This window comes from Grammomys surdaster, unplaced genomic scaffold (genome assembly GCF_004785775.1).
Source record: "Grammomys surdaster isolate TR1022 unplaced genomic scaffold, NIH_TR_1.0 134, whole genome shotgun sequence".
NCBI lineage: Eukaryota > Metazoa > Chordata > Mammalia > Rodentia > Muridae > Grammomys > Grammomys surdaster.
Genome location: NW_021604592.1, coordinates 8,494,475 through 8,501,931, shown reverse-complemented (window position 1 = coordinate 8,501,931; position 7,457 = coordinate 8,494,475). Strand labels below are relative to the sequence as shown.

The window sequence follows — 7,457 nt, the reverse complement described above, 5'->3', positions numbered from 1 at the left end:
TTTGGTTTGCAAGTATTTTATTGAGAATTTTTGTATCTATGTTCCTAAGTGAAGTTGGTCTGTAATTCTCCTCTTTGTTGAGTCTTTATGACAGGGTTTGGGCATCAGAGTACTTCATAAAACAAATTGGGCAATGTTCCTCCAGTCTCTATTTTGTGGAATAATTTGAAGAGTATTGATGTTAATTCTTCCTTGAAGATCTGGTAGAAATCTGCACCTGGCCTTGGGGTTTGTTTGGTTGGGAGAATTTTAATGACTGCTTCTATTTCACTAGGGCTTATAGGTTTATTTAAATTGCTTGTCTGATCTTGATTTAACTTTGATAAGTGGTAAAATTGTTCATTTCTTTTAGTTTTCCATTTTGGTGGAGATCAGGTTCTAAAAGTGTGTCTTTATTATTATCTAGATTGTCTTCCTGTCTTTTTTTGTTTGTTTGTTTTGTTTTCCTGGAGCTGAGGACAAGTGCTCTCCCACTGAGCTGAATCCCTAATCCCCTAGTGTCTGTTTTTATATCTCCCTTTTCATTACCTTTTACTAATTTGGATCTTCTCTCTTCCTCTTTTAGTTAGTGTGGATAAGGGTTTCCCAATCTTACTGATTTTCTCAAAGAATCAACTCTTTGTTTCACTGATTGTATTGTTTTTGTTTGTTTGTTTGTTTGTTTCTGTTCTATTGATTTCAGCCCTGAGTTTGATTATTTCTTCCCATCTACTCTTCTTTTTGTTCTACAGCTTTCGGGTGTGCTGTTAAGTTACTAGTATGAGATCTCTTTGAGATGTGTGTGTGTGTGTGTGTGTGTGTGTGTGTGTGTGTGTGTATTTAGTTTTTCAAGACAGAGTTTCTCTGTATATCCCTGGCTGTCCTGGAACTCACTCTGTAGACCAGACTGGCCTCGAACTCAGAAATCCGCCTGCCTCTGCCTCCCAAGTGCTGGGATTAAAGGCGTGCGTAACCACTGCCTGGCCTCTGATATTTTTATGTATTCTTAGTGCTATGAACTTTCCTCTGTGTCTCATAATTTTGTGTATGTTGTATATTCACTTTCATTCAATCCTAGAAAGTCTTTCATTTCTTTCTGAATTTTGATCTTGACCCATTGCTCATTCATTGGTGAGTTGTTTAGTTTCCATGAGTTGGTAAGTTTTCTATTGTTATTGAGATTCAGCTGTAAGCTGTGGTGATCAGATAGGATGCATAGTGTTAGTTCAGCTTTCTGTGTCTGTTGAGACTTGATTTGTGTTGGTGTGTGCATTGATTTAGGAGAAAATTCCATGAAGAACTGAGAAGAGGTATATTCTTTTGTGTTTGGGTGAAATGGTCTGTGAATATCTATCAGGTCCATTTGGTTTATAACATCAGTTAGCTCCAAAATTTCTCTGCTCAGTTTTTGCGTGGATGAGATGTCCATTGGCAAGAGTGGGATGTTAAAGTCTTCTACTATCAGTGTGTGAAAATCAATATGTGATTTAAGCTATAGTCGTGGGTTTGTTTTGTTTTCAACCTGGGGTGCCCTTGGGTTTGGTGTATAGATAATAAGAATTACAATGCCCTTTTGGTGGATTTTTCTTTTAATGAGTATGCAGTGTCCTTCCCTAGCTCTTCTGATTAGTTTTGGCTTGAAGTTTGTTTTGTCAGATATTTAAATGGCTACACCAGCTTGTTTCTTAGGTCCATTTGGTTGAAATATCTTTTTCCATTTTTTTTTTTTTACCCTGAGGTGGTGTCTATCTTTGATGTTAAGGTTTTTTTTTTTTTTTATTTTTAGATGCAGCAGGATGGATCCTGTCTTCTATTATTTTAATCTATGACTTTTATTGGGGAGTTGAGACCTTTGATGCTCATAGATAGCAATTAGCAGTGTTGGTTGATTTTTGTTATTTTGTATTTTGTTGTGTTGCGGTGGTGGTAGTGGTGGTGGTGGTGGTGTGTGTGTGTATGTGTGTGTGTATTTCCCCTCTTTTGTTTTGCTGGTCTGGGAATATTTATTTCCTGCGTTCGGGAGGTGGAGGGCTGTGGTTAACCTCTTTAGGTGGAGTTTTTCTTCTAGTGTCTTCTGTAGGGCTGGATTTATAGATAGATTTTACTTAACTTTAGTTTTTTATCATGGAATGTCTTATTTTCTTGATCTATTGTGATTGAAAATTTTGCTGGATATAGTAGTCTTGTTTAGCATCTATGGTATCTTAGAGTCTGTAGAGTATCTGTCTAGGCCCTTCTAGCTTTTAGATCAGGTATTATTTTAATAGGTCTGTCTTTATATGTTATTTTTTTCCTTGCAGCTTTTAATATTCTTTCTTTGTTCTGTATGTTTAGTGTTTTGATTATTATTTCGCAATCTATTTAGTGTTCTATATGCATCTCATACCTATATAGGAATGTCATTCTTTAGGTTAGAAAATTTTTCTTCTATGGTTTTGTTAAAAATATTTTTCTGAGCCTTTGAACTGGGATTCTTCTCCTTCTACTTCTGTTATTCTTGGGTTTGGTCTTTTCATAGTGCCCCGAAGATTTCTTGGATGTTTGCCAGGAATTTTTTTTAGATCTAACATTTTCTTTTACTGGGGTATTCTTTTTTTTATTATTATTGTGTCTTTAATACCCAAGAGTCTCTCTTCTCTCTCTCATATTCTGTTGGTGAAGTTTGCCTCTGGGTTCCTGTTTGAATTCCTAAGCTTTTCATTTCCAGATCATCACCTCAATTTGGGTTTTCCTTATTAATTCTATTTCCACTTTCAGGTCTTGAACTGTTTTTATTCATTTCCTTCCACTGTTTGTGTTTCATAGCTTTCTTTAAGGGATTTATTTATTTCCTCTTTAAGGACCTTTATCATATTCATAAAGGCTATGTTAAGGCCCTTTTCTTGTGCTTCAGCTATGTTGCAACTCTCAGGACCTGCTGTGGCAGAGTTGTTGCCTCTAGTGAAGACATTGTCCTGAATGTTATTGATTGTGTTTTTACATTGGTATCTAGGCACCTGGGTTTGGGAAGATTATAATTCTAGGTGCTGACTCCTGATCTTGTCTTTGTTAGATTTGTTGGATGTTAGATTTTTTTTCTTCCTCTCTCCTCTCTAGTTCTTAGAGCATGGTGGCTGTGTGTTGCCTGATAGAAAAATTATTCTGGGATCTTCCTAGGTGTGGCCACTGAGGGTTCAATTCATTTCTATGTATTGGAAGCTGATACTTAGGAGTGGAGATGGGCTAAGAGGTAGCTAAGGGTTCCATAAAAGGAAGGAAAGCAGAGTATCCCACCAGGATCTACTTAGTCCCCCAGGAATGGGGACAGAAAGAAAGGAAGGGCAGGTGGTCTGTTGAAGAGCTGGGTATGAGACTAGGGGGTAGGAGATTTGGGGGAGCAGGGGGAGAGGTGAATATCTACAGGTAACCTATCTGCTTCCCTGGTTGGAGTGACCTATAAGTTCTCAGGGAAAGCTAGCTGGGGTTGGGAATGACTTGGGGAGGGGAGTGAAGTTTGGAGGGAGAGATCTGTGTGACCCACTGGAGAAGGGAGTCAGGCGGTGGGAAGCAGCAGCAGGTGGTCTGCTACAGAGCTGGGGAAGAGACTGAGGGATTTGTTTCCGGGGAGATGAAGGAAAGGTGAAGATCTGCAATTAGCCTACCTGCTTCCCTGACCGAAGTCCTTTGATCACGACTAAAGATGGAGATGAAGGAAAGGTGAAGATCTGCAATTAGCCTACCTGCTTCCCTGACTGAAGTCCTTTGATTACGATTAAAGATGGAGGGTGGGGATGAAGTGCTGGTTAAGATCTCTGGGCATGGTAGCATATGCTTTTAATCCCAGCACTTAGGAGGCAGAGGCAGGTGGATCTCTGTGAATTCAAGGCCAGCCTGGTTTACATAGAGAGTTCCAGGAGAGCCAGGGCTACACAAAAAGACCCTGTCTATAAAAGACAATACAAAAACCCTCTGATCTCCCAGATTGGGTTTGGTTACTGTGTGGTGATCCAGCAGGGCTGACTTTGAAGAATTCCTATGGTGGCTTCATTGAGTCTTTTTTCTCTGGCTGCTGGAAAGCCCCAGAGTAGAGTTTTCCCGTCACCAGCCTGAAGACCAAAAGGGACCTGTTTGTGTGAGAAGGCTCAGATTCTCTGCATTCAGCATTCCAATGGCACCTGGGCACTAAATCCCTTTGTTTTCAGTAAGGTGTCTGTTGAAGTTTATATATGCTCAGCCCAGGAAGTGGCACTATTAGAAGGTGTGGCCTTGTTGGAGTAGGTGTGGCCTTGTTGGAGTAGGTGTGTCACTGTGATTGTGAGCTTTAAGACCCTCATCCTATCTGCCTGGAAGTCAATATTCTGCTAGCAGCTTTTAGATGAAGATGTAGAACTCTCAGCTTCAGCTGTACCATGCCTGCCTGGATGCCACCATGTTCTCTCCTTGATGATAATGGACTGAACCTCTGAATTTATAAGCCAGATCCAAGTAAATATTGTCCTTATAAGAGTTGCCTTGGTCATGGTGTTTGTTCACAGCAGTAAAACCCTAACTAAGAAAGTGTTTCAGTTCAGAGGATGCCTGAGGCACTGCCAGTCAAGCGCTTCTTCGCCTCAGAGGAAAATCCCACAGGCCCTACTGGTTATGGGGAGGATGGACTGTTTCCTAGTGGTTTGGAGATAGGGAAGAGACCTAGGAATCGAATTGTGCTTTGATTGGCCTTTTCTTTAGCCTATGCTCCCGCAGTTTCTGTGCTTTCTGAGAACAGTGTGATGTAAATCAACTTCACTCTGGGTTTCCTTTCTGCCAGTTGGAGACAGCTTTTTGCTCAGGGCTGCTAAGACAGTAACTGTTGCTGCCTGCCATCCTGCCCCAAGGGTCTTGTTGCTCTTGTCCCTTCCTGCTCTCTCCATCCTTGCAGAGATGTCAATTGACTCTAAAGTCTTCTTAATAATGTTTCAATAGGGTTTTGGGAGGGAGTAAAGTTAGAGGTATGAGTTCAGTCACTATCCCTTTTCAATATCTTTGTAAAAATATCATTCTTGGGAATAACCCTGCCTGGTCATGGAAGATTGCAATTTTAATGTGCTGGGATATGTTTATTTCTGCCTTCTCACTTAGAAGTCTTTAAGTGAACATGATTAGCAAGAAATGAGGCTTTCTAAGAGGGAGATGTAAAGAAAATGTGTCCAGTGGGATAGCTTTTATTAAGCATATGAAAAAATAAGAGTCTGAATCCTAGCGTGCTGCCTGTAGGCAACCCCTAATGGCCTAGGGAGGAGACAGAGTCATGGCTATCTTTAGGGACACCTAGGGCACATCTTTCCCAGTGTTTTGTTTGGAGACTCAGGATAAATTCCCGACCCACAGTCGGTCTCTGAGAGCTTGGTGGGAGACCTGATTTGATTTTTTATCTATTGATGGCATGAGTTCTGTGATCAGAAAATGAGTCTCAGATGCCTTTCTGAGCAAAATACTATGCTAACTCTCTGCTTTCTGGAGCAGGACTAGATAATTTTTGTCTACCTGTCTGTCTGTTGAGGCTGGTTATCATGTAGCTTGAACAGGCCTCAAAATCTCTCTGTGACCAATCAAGGGTAGCCTTGAACTTGGATCCTTTTGCCTTTACTGCCTAAAGGGTGATGCTAGGTTTTTGTCCTCACACCAAGCAGAATGGGCAAGTCTTTTGCTGTTTGGTCTGTCTACCTTTCTGTCTGTCTGGTTGGTTGGTTGGTTGGTTGGTTGGGGTTTTGTTTGTTTGTTTGTTTGTTTGACAGATTATCAACTTGTAGTCCTGACAGATCTCAAAGTTTCAATCTTTCTGCCTCTGCCTGCCAAGTGACAGAATTAAAGGTATTTCTCTCTCTCTCTCTCTCTCTCTCTTCTCTCTCTCTCTCTGTGTGTGTGTGTGTGTGTGTGTGCTTCTATTAAATTCAACGTTTTGGAAGAAGGAAAACATGAAGAGATTTAGAGACTCCAGACAAAGCCACACTTATTCAGTCAGTCAATGATACAACCTTTAGACAGTGCAGCAGGCTAAGTGGCTGCTCAGTACTCCTGATCTAGCAGTCCTGTGAGGCTGAGTGCTCTTTCTTTGTTTCTGTGTTCTTCTACCATGTCTTACTGGAGACAAATTGTGATCCACCTCGCACACCAGCTTGTCTCACTATTCTCTCCCACAGATATTTCTGAAGCTGAGTATTTTGGAGAGATTTTAGCAAAAAGAGACGTTATGAATGGGGATTGGCATTTGGCAGTTGGCCTGCGAAGAAGTAGCGTAGGAGGCCCTCTTCAGTGGTTGTATGTTTGCAAACCACCAGGTGGTGAAGAAGGCAAGCAGAGAGACTGAGTTCAAGTCTCCGTCAAGCTGAGCAATCTTAAGCAATTTGATAAGTTCTGGGGACTTACTTTATCTGTCTCTAAAATGGGAACATATTTGTTCTCATTGTTGTAACAGAGTAGTAGGTCTATCCAGGGCTCAGAGGAATGGATTTGATTGCCTGGGATGCTATCCTATGCCAGACTACCGTTGCATGTGTACGTGTGTGTGTGTGTGTGTGTGTGTGTGTGTGTGTGTACACGCGCGCGCACGCGAGTGCGCCCAGTGCCCTCGCCCGAGCGGGTTTCTCGGGAATGGCGTGCTTGTGGGTGTGTGCGCTGGGCCGTCCTCCGAGCCTGTGGCTGCCAGTGCCAGGCTGAGAACGAGGCACCGGCTCTCCCGCAGCTGATTGGAAGCGTTGGGTGAATGAGTGCGCGTGGGGCCGGAGCAGTGAGGCGGCTGTGGCTCGGCGCTGCTGTGCGAGCCGGCCTGCCGGCCGGGGTAGGGGCGGACCGCGGGCGGCGGGCGGGCTGGGAGGAGGGAGAGGAGGGCGGGCGCGGGAGGCGGCGGGAGGGTTGTGAGAAGGCCGGCAGCCGCGGGGCCCCGGCGCGGGCGCTGGGCCGGGGAGCCGGGCTCACAGCCAGGAGGCGGCGCCGCGGGGAGGGAGCGGAGTGCCGAACGCGAGCGCAGCCCGGCCGCCCGCCGCCTGCTGAGAGCGCTGCGGCTCGTAGACCTGACCAGGGACAGACCAGGAGCTTCGGGTGGGCTAAGCTGCGATCGCCCGGCAAGCCAAAGGGAGTCGGGGGCTCTGAGCTCGAGTCCCAGCTTTGGACGTAACGGAGAACAGGCTAGACTCGCCGAGCCTTGCCCAGCTGGGGCCAGGGAGCCCCTTCTCCCGTGGGTTGGCCCCCGGGACTCGCCGGAGCGAGAGAAGCAGGTCCGTCGGTCCGGACCCGGGGAGCGGGAGTGTGGTGTGCGCACGCGCGTGTGCTTGTGTGCCTGCGAGGGGTGGGTGTGTAAGGGGCGTGAGAGGGGGAGATGATAGAAATGATGGTGTGTTGTGTATCTGTACAGTGTGTTAGGGTTGTGTGTGCTGCTGACTGCATATGGGGAGAGAGGGAGGGAGGGAGGGAGGCAGGGAGGGAGGGAGGGAGAGAGAGAGAGAGAGAGAGAGAGAGAGAGA

The 7,457-nt window shown here is 44.7% G+C and overlaps 1 protein-coding gene across 1 annotated transcript in view; it reads left to right on the top strand.

The window, feature by feature from the left end:
* Positions 1 to 6,645: 6,645 nt before the first annotated feature.
* The window catches only part of Prrt4 (proline rich transmembrane protein 4), a 10,839-nt gene continuing 10,027 nt past the window's right edge, over positions 6,646 to 7,457 (top strand). Inside the window, exon 1 of the mRNA XM_028762651.1 lies at positions 6,646 to 6,775. The gene's annotated coding sequence lies outside the window, so the exon portion shown is untranslated. The remainder of the gene's footprint in view (positions 6,776 to 7,457) is intronic.